Consider the following 14210-nt stretch of genomic DNA (forward strand, 5'->3'; position numbering starts at 1 on the left):
TAATCGGAATTGCTCTACGTTTTCGCTTGATAAAATGAGAGCCAAAAAAATAACGAGTTTTCTTTTTACTTAAATTTTCCACAAAAAGTAGCTTCGCTCAGCATTAAAAAAAAAACCATCCGTAATTTTTTTACCAAAATTGAATATGTTTTACACTAATACGTCCCGTAAATATGTAGTAAAAACAGAAAGTTTTATCGTGCCGTTTTGTGGCTATAAGAACTTTTTAAGCATCACTACAGTAACATTTTTCGACGCTGATGTGAATATATGGCCCTTAAAGTTAGGCAAACAAAAAAGTTTGTTTCTGGTAACATGCTAAAAAATAGGGTAGGTAGCTAAGGTGCCGCAAAGTTTTTATCTACAGAGTTACAATTAACAATAATAGATTTTTATTTATTGATGATTTAATCGGAATTGCTCTACGTTTTCTCTTAATAAAATGAGAGCCAAAAAACGAGTTTTCTTTTTACTTAAACTTTCCACAAAAATAGCTTCTCTCAGCATGAAGAAATATATATTCATAATTTTTTGATTAAAATTGAATATATTTTACATTAGTATGTTTTCTGAATAACAGCCAAAATTTAGAAAGTTCTGCCGTGTCGTTTGTAGGTTATTAGCTGTTATGAAATTTACGTTTTTTCGACGTCACCGTTTCAAATTGTTTTTGAAGAATTGACAAGTTACGCAACGTTCAGATAAACGTGAAATTACATTAGTTATCCCATTATTTAGTAATTGTGGTAGCTTTTATTGAATGTGTAATCACACAGACGGTAACACTATCATTAGTTAACATACTGCCAGATCCGAATATCTACCGTTCAGACCCGAAATACGGAAATATTATGCTTCTGCGAGGATAAGTACTATTTAAAGAATAGGCTATAAACTGAGACTATGGCATCCGTTTAGAGTGATAAGAATAATTATCACATCAGTGGAAACACTAGGGTAAATTTCCTTTCAGTGACCTCATTATCTGCGTGGTCATATTCGAAGTAATGCAAGACAATAAACATGTATTATTTGAAACAAACTCTTCTAACATATACAAAATTATTGCTAATACATTTTTCGCAAAAGAGAGTTATAGACCTGAGCCTATTTAACAATGCAAAAAAGTTAACATATTTTATATACTTGGCATAAAGCGAACCATATTTATGTAGTACTTTTACAGAAATGACCGAATTTGTCTATAATAGCATAAAATATTACACATTTGTTCAGAGCAAATTGGCCGATAATTGATAATATCTCATGCGCAAAATCGATATTTTTAGTTTCTGCGCAGGTGATATGATCGATAATTTCATATCACATGCGCATCAGCGCTATTTTGTTTCTCTGCGCATGTGATATTATTTTTTCAAATCTCCCGCTGAAAGACTGATACTTACTTTTCCGACGCGGCGCTTTTATACTTTAGGATTAAATTTCTTTCACCTGTGAATCCGGCCGATTTTTCTTTTTTAAATGATTTGTTCTACGTGCCGAAATTTTCCAAAACAACTTTTTATCAAATATTGAATCGAAACTATCACCATCAGGTTGGAATTGATCTAACTAAGAAAATAAGTGTTCATACTTGTATGTTTCGTTTAGAAATAATAAATTTGTAGCCGTTTTTCGAATGTTACCGCTGGCGATTTCAGGATTGTCGCAATGTTGAAATATGCGCATAAATATAGGGGTCAGCGATATGCAAATGTCCCGACTTAATCTATCAAAAAAGTATTACGAGTGTTAATAAGTAAAGACTCCTAAATTCTGTCCTCATTATTAGTTACATTGGTAATTACCTTTTAACGTTAGATTAATTATTTAAATCATTATGTTGGTCTTCCAGTAAATGTTTTACCTATATGTCATTTCGGTATAATAAAATAAATATTGCATTCCTGAGAGGGTGATATGAAAAATGTTCATCCCTCGAAATATTAATATAGACATCGGCTGGCGCCTCGGCCGATATTCATATATCTCGTGGTGAACATTTTTCATATCAACCTGTCAGGAATACAATAATTATATACAATAGTACTGGTAGTTGCAGAGTTATTTCACGGTTATTATATAGTTTTGCGGACTTGCGAGAAAATGATATTGACCTAAGACTAAATCTCCAGTCAGTATCAATTTTCACAGGTCAGCGAAACTAAATTATTGACTTCAAAATTAGTCTATAAATGTACGATGTACAAAATATTAGACATACGATATACTGGGATATTTCTTACGGATAAGTTCAGTTATTTGTAGATCTCTTTCTGCACGCTCCGTTAAAGTATCTATAACAGACTGTCTGTAACAATTCAGCTCCGAGCAGGCGGGAGAAATAAACAGGATATGAAATACGAAATCTCGCATGCATGTGACATGGCCTTATACCTAATACATGTAAATAAAAATCTATTACAGTTAATTGTAACTGTGTAAATAAAAACTGGCGGCACCTTAGCTACCTACCCTATTTTTTTTAACATGTTACCAGAAACAAACTTTTTTTTTGCCTAACCTTAGGGCCATATCTTCACATTCACGTCTTTTTTTTCAGCGTCGAAAAATGTTACTGTAGTTATGCTAAAAAAACTCTTATAGCCACAAAACGGCACGGTAAAACTTTCTATTTTTTACTATGTATTTACGGGACGTATTAGTGTAAAACATATTCAATTTTGGTAAAAAAATTACGGATGGATATTTTTTTAATGCTGAGCGAAGGTATTTTTTGTGGAAAATTTAAGTAATGCATCGACTCATTTTTTTTGCTCTCATTTTATTAAGCGAAAACGTAGAGCAATTCCGATTAAATCATCGTCTGGAGATTCATGTCTGCTTTCATTTCATGTATGATTTATGGATTTACGTTAAAAAATATTGCCGGTACATTTTCAAGGCAGATCATGTCCCTGTATATCTGACGTCAAAAGTGCGCGAAGTGGTCATGTTTGCGACGTCATGGAAACGTCACTGATGCATCAAACGTAAAAATATACACAGATCTAAATCAGAAATATCTTCCAGTTTTTGTTGGTACCCGTCAATAACGTGGGCTCTGAAAAAAACTTATAGTATGGTTCCTCCTTAAGCAGTGAAACGTGAGCTGCTTACTAGAAAATTTTCGAAGTGTAGATTAAATACACACAGTTACGCGCTTTATGGCGAGACCAGGCACCTTCCGTAAACAGAAAAGCAACAAGAACTATCTTAATAATAGTTGGGATCACGTGTATACTTCCATGATAAAAAGACTATATTGAGCAAAAAACTTTATTTACCTTATAAACTGAGCTTGAATGTCAGTTACATTCATCTATGAACACGTTTTCAAAACTAAATGTATATCAAACCCTGATTGTTCTTCCCGAGGTTTGCCAGCATTTAATATGGAGCCCAAACTTATCAACCAAGACCACATATATCAGGTAATAGATACTCATAGGCATTATTTAATTTGCAAAACAAAGAGTTCCAAAGAAACTAGTTTTTAATTGCGGAATTAAATTTCAATTTATTATAAACTTTACTTTTCAAAAATATATTTATTATTATCATATATTTATTTTGTTTAATTTTGAATATAAGAAAGTAATATTCCGATGAATACTGTAGTGCCGTAAGCACTCAAATTAAATCAATAATGGCTTGAGACAGATGTTGATGGGCTGTTAACATAATATAACAATGGCACTTTCCATGAAATCCCGACAACATAACAGCATTTTTAGCTCGACTATTCGAAGAATAGGGGAGCTATCCTACTCGCCCCGGCGTCGTCGTGAGCGTTAGCGTGAGCGTCACACAAATGTTAAAGTTTGCGTACCACCCCAAATATTTTCAAAGTCCATTGAGATATTGCTTTCATATTTTGCATGCTTGTTAACCATCATGACCTCAGTCTGTAAAAAGGAGGAGGCAACTCTATCAAGCATTTTGACTGAATTATGGCCCCTTTTCGACTTAGAATAGATGTTAAAGTTTGCGTACCGCCCCAAATATTTTCAAAGTCCATTGAGATATCGCTTTCATATTTTGCATACTTGTTTACCATCATGACCCCAGTCTGTAAAAAGGAGAAGGCAACTCTATCAAGCATTTTGACTGAATTATGGCCCCTTTTCAACTTAGAATAAATGTTAAAGTTTGCGTACCACCCAAAATATTTTCAAAGTCCATTGAGATATTGCTTTGATATTTTGCATACTTGTTTACCATCATGACCCTAGTCTGTAAAAAGGAGGAGGCAACTCTATCAAGCATTTTGATTGAATTATGGCCCCTTTTCGACTTAGAATAAATGTTAAAGTTTGCGTACCAACCCAAATATTTTCAAAGTCCATTGAGGTATTGCTTTCATATTTTGCATACTTGTTTACCATCATGAGCCCAGTCTGTAAAAAGGAGGAGGCAACTCTATCAAGCATTTTGATTGAATTATGGCCCCTTTTCGACTTAGAATAAATGTTAAAGTTTGCGTACCAACCCAAATATTTTCAAAGTCCATTGAGGTATTGCTTTCATATTTTGCATACTTGTTTACCATCATGAGCCCAGTCTGTAAAAAGGAGGAGGCAACTCTTTCAAGCATTTTGACTGAATTATGGCCCCTTTTGACTTAAAATATGCTTATTATGCCCCCTTCGAAGAAGGAGGGGTATATTGTTTTGCAGATGTTGGTCGGTCGGAATGTAGACCAATCCGTTTCCGGATGATAACTCAAGAACGCTTGGGCCTAGGATCATGAAAGTTGATAGGAAGGTTGGTCATCACCAGCAGATGACCCTATTGATTTTGAGGTCTGTATGTCAAAGGTCAAGGTCACAGTGACCCTGAATAGTAAAATGGTTTCCGGATGATAACTCAAGAACACTTGGCCTAGGATCATGAAAGTTGATAGGGGGGTTGGTCATGACCATTAGATGACCCCTATTGATTTTGAGGTCAGTATGTTAAAGGTCAAGGTCATAGTGACCCTGAACAGTTAAACGGTTTCCGGATGATAACCCAAGAACGCTTAGGCCTAGGTCACGAAAGTTGATAGGGAGGTTGGTCATGACCAGCAGATGACCCCTATTAATTTTGAGGTCAGTATGTCAAAGGTCAAGGTCACAGTGACCAGGAACAGTAAAATGGTTTCCGGGCAATAACTCAAGAACGCTTGGGCCTAGTGTCAGGATAATTGATAGATAGGTTGGCCATGAGCAGCAGATTACCTTTGTTGATTTTGAGGTCATTAGATCAAAGGTCAAGGTCACATTGGCCAGGAACAATTAAACGGTTTCTGATCTTCTTGTCCAAAACCATAGGGCCTAGGGCTTTGATATTTGGTATGTAGCAAAATCTAGTGGTCCTCTACCATGATTGTTCAGATTATTTCCCTGGGCTCAAATATGGCCCCACCCCGGGGGTCACATGGTTTATGTAGACTTATATTGGAAAAAAACTTTGAAAAACCTTTTGTCCAAAACCACAGGGCCTAGGGCTTTGATATTTTGTATATGACATCATCTAGTGGTCCTCTACTAAGATTGTTCAAATTATTCCCATAGGGTCAAATATGGCTCCGCCCTGGGGGTCACATGGTTACATAGACTTATATAGGGAAAAACTTTGAAAATCTTCTTGTCCAAACCACAAAGACTATGGCTTTGATATTTTGTAATGTAGCATCATCTAGTGGTTCTCTACCAAGTTTGTTCAAATTATCCCTCTAGGGTCAAATATGGCCCCGCCCCAGGGGTCACATGGTTCATATAGACTTACATAGGGAAAAACTTAGAATCTTCATGTCCATAACTTACATCATTCAAATTTGGACCACATGTATAGTTTTGTGTACCGAAAAAAACTTTGACCTTGTTATTGACCTAGTGACCTACTTTCACATTTTTGAAGGTACAGGCTTCAAATTTGGACCACATGCATAGTTTTTTGTTCCAAAATAAAATTTGACCTTGATTTTGACCTAGTGACCTACTTCCACATTTTTCAAGCTACAGCCTTCAAATTTGAACCACAAGCATAGTTTTGTGTACTGAAATAAACTTTGATCTTGATATTGACCTAGTGACCTACTTTCACATTTCTGAAGGTACAGGCTTCAGATTTGGACCACTTGCATAGTTTTAAGTTCCAAAATAAAATTTGACCTTGATTTTGACATAGTGACCTACTTTCACATTTCTCAAGCTACAGCCTTCAAATTTGAACCACATGCATAGTTTCGTGTACCGAAATGAACTTTGATCTTGAGATTGACCTAATGACCTACTTTCACATTTCTGAAGCTACAGGCTTCAAATTTGGACCACATGCATATTTTTGTGTTCTGAATTGAAATTTGACATTGATTTTTACCTATTGCCTACTTTCACATTTCTCAAGCTACAGCCTCCAAATTTAAAGCACATGTATAGTTCTGTCTACCAAAATGAACTTTGACCTTGAAATTGATCTAGTGACCTACTTTCACATTTCTCAAGCCACAGCTTTCAAATTTGGACCACGTACATATTGTTTTGTACCGAAATGAAATTTGACCTTAATTTTGACCTTGAGCTAGTCTTGAAATTTTGAACATTCAAAAATGGCTCAGTGGATGGCGCCAAGATCACTCTGTAATCTCTTGTTAGGTTAATAGGTTAAAGGTTAGGGTCAGATTAAACCAGAATGGTAGAACTTTTGTTTACAGTGAGCATATAATTTCTGTCCCTTGTGCAATTACTGAATGCATCGGGGGGGGGGGGGGGGGGCATTTCGTATTCGACGACCTCTTGTTGTAATGTTAAAGTTTTACTCATTGCTTATATTATACTATCAAGCACTGAGAATAGTCGAGCGCGCTGTCCACTGACAGCTTTTGTATTACTCCATTGTCATGTGATGTCATCCATTCAAAGTATGGTTTACAAAGTTAGTTTCCCCGTCTAGAAATAACTAGTTATTCAAACAACGTTTCTATTAGCTTTCGAGAGCTAGTCGACTTCCGGGCAAAAGCGACCTTACTACGACTGTGCCGAAAAATAATACAATATTGGTTCAAGCTGTTTAATTGTCATACACATTGTATTTAATATTCTGTTTATAACTATAATAGTATTGAAAGACTATTTAAAATAAAAGATATCTTGACAAATGTTGATGTTTAATATCTAATCTGACGTTTGCCTTCTATGTAAATTTATAATATTTTGCAAGTTCATTTGCATGTCATAGTAATAAAATTCCATTCCATTGCTGATAAGCTGTATATACCTGAGTCCAACTTTTTTCTGTTCTGTTCAGATAACAGCATTCCCATTTTTATACTCTGGCAGTTTGTATTTCAAAATGGAAATGCATGACATTTGGTTTTCCTCAAAAATCTTTTTTCACTCTCTTATATTACTTGAAAGTGTTTTTAGCATCCCTATACACATACACCTCCTATGCCTCATTCCATTTCTTTTACAACCCACAGCCGAGAAGTCAGTTTATTCACTTTCTTATGTTACTTCCTATTGTTTCTTATCATGCCATTACATCCCACTCACTCTGAATGCCTTGTGTCCATATTCACTCAATTACATCCCCCTTGCATCCGATATTTTTTTTATCCCAAATTTTTATTTTTCCTCATTATGTTTCTTAGTATCACAATATACATGTACACTACTTTTACCCCTCATTCATCCCCATCACGATCCTGACCGCCAACCTCCCCACTAAAAACAGAGATGTGTTTTCACTTCCGTATGTTCGTATATTGTTACAGCATCCCCATACACTCCCAACCTTAATATCCTTGATTCAGTTTTGTGGTTGATAATGTAAAACATATTTCACTAATTCAATCTACTGCATGACTATATAACGTCGTTCCTGCTGTATCTTTGTCCCTTTTACGTTATTTGCTTTATTTAAAAAAACGTACAAAAGGCTAAAAGGAAATCGCACATTTAAAAGAACGCAACTACCCAAAGAACACTCCACATCAAAATAGACGGGTGTTGTCAAAAGAATGCAGTACAAAAACAGAAGCAACAAACAGACACAAAGTAAATATGAAATCCAGGCCTTTTTTAGCTGTCAATGCCAAATGTCACAATAGAGTCGACTTCGTGTGTAGATGCCTTGCTATTGATTCTCAGGAAGCTTCTCATTTAAACAAACAATCAAACAAACATGAAGAAGGAACACACCAGGAGAATATTGCTGACAGCTAAACTTTCTCTGACGAGTGGTGAGCGTATACCGGTTTACTGGCACAAACCCTCAACCCTGCTATGTTCCTACTTTAGTGTATGTCTAGTTATGTACATAATGGATACGTATGAATAAGTATATAAAGTAACTTATACTTTAAAATACAAAAACAAACTAAACAGTGACATAAAGGAACACAGTGGGGTACAGACTTGAAACGATCAGTTATGGCAAAACGCCACTCTGTAGCTTAAACTGGTTTATTGGCACCATGCCCATTCTTAAACTATATAACAAGATCTTGCAAATTAAAGTATCAACTGAAAAATTAATATTAGAAAAAATAGCTTGATCCAATGTATATTAGTACTGTTTAACTGTTCTCGTTCATATAGATTGGTATTGGCGGGAGAGAAGGAGACATTTTACAAGAAGTTTCCTATACCCTTGATCACACGTCTTGAGAAACATTTCCTTAGGGTTGACACAATGCTGTCCACAGAACAGCAACAGGTCGAGAAAAATTTAAAAGAATGGGCAAAACTATTTGTTACACAGAGCAATGTTTGTTACACTCGTAGGTATGGTCTTTGAAATTATTAGATTGTGTTATTGTAGATAAAGTTCTGTTTTCAAATGTGTTAGCAAGTCTAGAATTTCATGATTTGATCTAAATAAAACTTATTTTAATAATATAAGCTTTCGACTTGACAAATAAATGCTTATATAGATAGAGAGTGGGCCAGAGCTGCAGGTCTTGACATAAAGGTTTGACATATTAATTGCTTCCTTCGAAGTGGGGGTATTTTGTTTTGCTCACTGTCATTCTGTTCAACTGTCTGTCGGTTGCTTCATCAGTCGGTAGACCAATTGGTTTACAGTCAATAACTAGAAGATACCTGATTTCACAATGGCCAAACTTCATATGATGATTTCCTGTGGTAAGTGCATGACCTGTATTGTTATGAAGTCAGTAGATCCAAGGTCAAGGTCACAATGACTTTGAGACTGAAAATGGTTTCTATTCAACCACCCAAAACGCATTAGCCTACACTCAATGAACTTCATAGGCTGATTGCCTACTTTATGGGTAAGAGGTCAAGGGCACAGCGACCTTAAGGCTAAAGACAGTTTCCACTTAATACTGAAAGAATTCTTCGCAGGATGGCTGTAGTCAATAGATAACCCCTGTTGCTTTTAAGATCGTTTTTCCAAAGGTCAAGGTCACAGCATACAAAATTACATGCCCACTTGCATCCGGTAGACCATCATGGGGGCAATGTGTTTTACAAACAAGTCTCGTTTAATTAATGATCAAAGCACTTCATTTTATATTTAAGGGGAAACAAATCAGCAACAAAAGTTGGAGATGTTTTCATTGGTTACCATGAGGACACATGCTCAGCTATTGTTCTAGATGTTTGGAACAAATATGAACATATAGAGAATGAGACGGATAGGAATACACAGGTTTGTATTTCGATATTCTACAGATCAAAGTACGATGGATGTTCAAAAGGTATCCATAAAAGTGCTCTTATTTCTTTATTTTTTCTCCTATTATGATAAAATTTGACAATATGATGGATAAAAACATACTAAATGCGAATATTTAAATGATAAATTTCAGAACATTCACATTATTTATTTATCGTCTCTAAGGCAACGTTACTACGACTTAAGTGGCCCAACGTTATTATGATGCTGTCTCATCAAACAAATTAATAAATCCAACTCGTGATTACTTCAATGTTTCTCGCCATAAAATGTATTTTCTACACCTTCCTAGGAATAGATAAATACTGTTCATATGATATTCCTGTCGTAGTGATAAAATAAGACACTGAATTGTGATGCCTTTACCTTACCTTTGCCGTACCAAGGAGCTCTTTATTTTTCAAAACTGGACTGAACGTTACTGTCTTCCGACATCTGAACCTCAAGTCGTCAGCAATATTCTCCTGACCACTGTTAAACTAACCATACCACTAATATATGTTGTTTTCTTCAGTGCATATTCTTAAACCTTATGCAGCAAAGCAATCGCCTCTTTCCTTGACATTTTATCCAATAAAATCTGCATGAAGATACTTTGGAATCATAGAATGCAACCAAACAAAATAATAGCAGACTCGGTTTGATCGAGTCTGTTCATAAAAGGTAATTGAATGTGCAACACCTCTCCTGTCCCCTAGTACCGGCTTAAGCGGAACTCTATTACAGTGATATTGCAAGGACTCCATGATCCCAAAGAACCAGAAAATATAACAACACTGAATCCAAGCACGGGGAGACATTTCCCAGCCGCCACTCTGCACTTAAATATTGCTGTTATGATAGTTAATAAAATCTATATGAATATCCTTTGGAAGCATAGAATGCAACCAAGCAAAATAATAGCAGACTCGGTTTGACTGAGTCTGTTCATTAAAGGTAATTGAATGGCAACACGTCTTCCGCCCCCTAGCACCGGCTTAAACGGATTACAGTGATATTGAAAGGACTACATGGTCCCAAAGGACCAGAAACACAAAATGTTATATCATGTCTCCGTTCAAGACTGATTTTCAAACGATGACTGACACAATATGCCATTTTAATGGTCACATTTATAATTTGAAGTTATTGGCTTACGTACATTTCACATTGATAATCACCCAATTCAAGAAATGGTAGCTTTAAAAATAGGGACATGGCAAGTAATGCTTTAGCGCATGCATAATAGAAAAAGAGATGACCTGATGATATCCCATGACGTTGCCATGTGGACTAGCATTTACCTTTCATTTGTTCAAAGAAAATATGATTTTGACCTATAAAATTCTCTAATCTACATTACGTAACAGTTTCACTGATTTTTGTTGATACATGAAAATGATAGTACTTTTCCGGGTATTTATTGAACACCCATCGTTTATGCATTTGTTTTTTAACATTAAAGGGATACATACATGATTTTTCTAACCTGACTTACGGACGCGAGGATATGATAAAATCTAAAAATCGTTATTGGACCATTTGTCCAAAGTTTTCGGAAATTTTCATTTAGTCATGATTAAGTGACTATCATAGCAAGATTTAATCCTAACACAGTTTCTTACTGTTTCCTTGAATTGGTATAGTAAAGTAAAATGGTTTTAAGTATTGATCTGTTTCTTGAATAAATATACACAGTGAAACACCACTCCATCAATGCCTGAAATCCTGGCCATTTGTCTTATATTGGCCTAGATTTAGATCATTCAAAACCCTAGAAAACTCATCAGTTGCGCATCCCCTTGAGACATCTGGCGATTGGTGTTTTATGTAGCGGTAAAACCAGTTATTTTTATGGATAAGAGCAATTTGCTAAAACAATATTACGTCCTGTAAGATGGTTATTTGAGATGAACATCATTTTGTATAGTAATGGTTATTAAATAGTAGTTTTAGAATAGCATATTTTAACATTCTTTGTTAACCTAAGAAACGTGTCTCAAACTCTTTAATTGGATAATATTGCATATGGTGTAAACAGAGGGGACTTTGCATCCCATCAGTCCATCTTAGCAGATAATTACTAAAAGGTAGTATGTAGATAGAGGGAATTAAGGAACTTATGCATGCCATTTAGACTTGTGTATGCTGTTTATATTCTATAGCGTTCCAGAATGTTCTACCACAATACTGATAAACAGGATGTGACAATTATTTTTAAAGTCTGGATTGTTCCTGCTTTTTCCAGAATCTTCTTCAAATTCTTGGCGATACTTGAAAGTTCTGAATCCTTGCATGATACTTTAAATAGAGAGCTGTCTGAGGACAGGGTAGAACTTTATAGTAAGAACTTATTGAAAACCTTTCCTGAAAACAAAATATTACCAGTTTGGATATTTAACATTTGAAGGATTTACACTAACATTGTGGATTTAAAAATATCTTTGAAGAGAGGATTTATATTCTTTGGACATACTAAATTGAATTTGGATTTATGAACAATTTGTTTGGATTTTAATTTGACCAGGACATGATTTGGACTAGTTTTTGCATATTAGATTGGATTTTATGGCTATTTGACATTTTTTAGGTATTTGAATTGTTACTTTTATGAATAAGATGTTGTTGTCAATAGTTGCTGTTTTGTTTTTCTGTTATTTTTACTTTCTGTAACAAGCAATTGTTACCCTTAGACGTAACACTATGACAACGGACACAATAACTGCAAAGGTCCAGGTTAGAATCCAGTCAGATGCACTACAATATTTCTCTTGGTTGGTGCTAATTTGTGAGAAAAGTGGTAAATTACAACAGTGAGAGCTTTTGCTGGAATGTAGGCAGTGATATCCCACTTTTGAATATGTACCCTATATGGGTCATCAGTGGGACTAAAAATAATTGATCCTTGATAATTTTATGCCCACCCTCTCCCGTTCGAGGAAGAGGGAATATATAGTTTTGCTCAATATCACTTTTCAGATCATTTAGTTTCGGATTACTTAATATGCATTCAGTGGTTAAACTTTATAGGATGATCGCCTGTGGTCGGTAAATGACTCCTCATATTTACATTTGAAAGTAAAATTTAGCCTATATGATTCAAGTTTAAAAAGGGAGTGTATTCTGTAATTTTAGGTCTTACAAGAGGCTAAGTTAGTATTGCTATGGTGTGCCACACCTGAATCCCTGGTCAGACTAGACCGCAGTAGTATGTCTAACCAAGAGAAGACTTTGCTGAAAAGATGGTATTTCGACAGACAAGCACATAGCAGTCTGACACAGTATGTAAATGTGAAAATTGTACAGCAACAATTCAGACAAGTTTTTGCTCAGGTAAGAATTTATTTTCCGGTCAAGAGAAAAGTTTCATTATGTTCATAGACCGAAAAGGTAATACAACCATAATTTAGCACCGGTAATGCCAGCACTTTCACAGGTTCAATCTTTCTAGTTTATGTTTGTAGTAAATTTTAAATAGCCCGCCCGCTAAGCTAAATAGGGTTAGCGCAGATCTACGGATCATAGGTCGTGAATTCAATCCCCGAGTGGGGCATATGTTCTTCGTCACGATTTTTTAAAAGACATTGTGTCTGAAATCATTCATCCTCAACCTCTGATTCATGTAGGGAAGTTGGCTGTTACTTGTGGATAACAGGTATGTACTGGTTTAGAATCCAGGAACAATGGTTAGGTTAACTGCCCCCGTTACATAACTGAAATACTGTTGAAAAATGGTGTTAAACCAAAAACAAGCAAAACCAAAAATGTTGAATAGTTATGAATCTGATGTATCGTCATCTCAGAGCAAAAACCAGATAACAGCATTAACATAAAGACGTACGACTAACCACTTTTTTGCACTGAAATGATCATAATATTGTCGCTGAAAAGAAGTTATTAATCAAGCAAAACCAACAGTAAGATTCACTGGTTCCCAAATTTGATTTAGACAAAAATGATGAGGTATTTTGTTTAACATTTTTGAAAGTTTATTAGTGATTTACTATAACCTGCTTCACATCATTTAGATCACATGTTTACCTCAAAGATATTTTGTTTCTTCTAGATAACTACCCATTCCAAACTGATGGCAGGCATTCACAAGGGAGAAATCAGTAAGGCAACCGAGATAAATGTAGAGAGAATTCTTCTTCTCGAAAACCTGCCTTCCTTCGATACAGAACAGCAGTTTAGAAACAGAATACAGTAATTAACCTTTCTTTAAAGTTTATTTCTTTATTTATTGAACTCAGGCTTATTATATTTGAAACTTGAATTGCTTGCTCCATACAACTTTGAATTTAAAACCTCTTACATGTAAGGTGCACCTAATTTCAAATTCAAAAGACATTCAAGTAGTTTAATGTAGATCTTTGGCTTTTGACCAGGTACCATATGTACCTGAAATAATGTCAACAGTAGCACCTTGCGCCATGCTCAAACATAGAAACTGGAGTGTTTATATGAAATAAACTGTCACAGTGTCACTTAAATCAGAACAATATGTTCACAGACAAATTTTAGTACAGTTTATTGATAGT

At 35.2% G+C, this 14210-nt stretch overlaps 1 protein-coding gene across 4 annotated transcripts in view; it reads left to right on the forward strand.

Annotated features, from left to right (window-relative positions):
• The window catches only part of LOC128556195 (E3 ubiquitin-protein ligase rnf213-alpha-like), a 175395-nt gene that overhangs the window by 112913 nt on the left and 48272 nt on the right, over positions 1 to 14210 (forward strand). The window lies entirely within an intron of this gene.

The sequence above is a fragment of the Mercenaria mercenaria genome, chromosome 4, assembly GCF_021730395.1.
Source record: "Mercenaria mercenaria strain notata chromosome 4, MADL_Memer_1, whole genome shotgun sequence".
Lineage (NCBI taxonomy): Eukaryota > Metazoa > Mollusca > Bivalvia > Venerida > Veneridae > Mercenaria > Mercenaria mercenaria.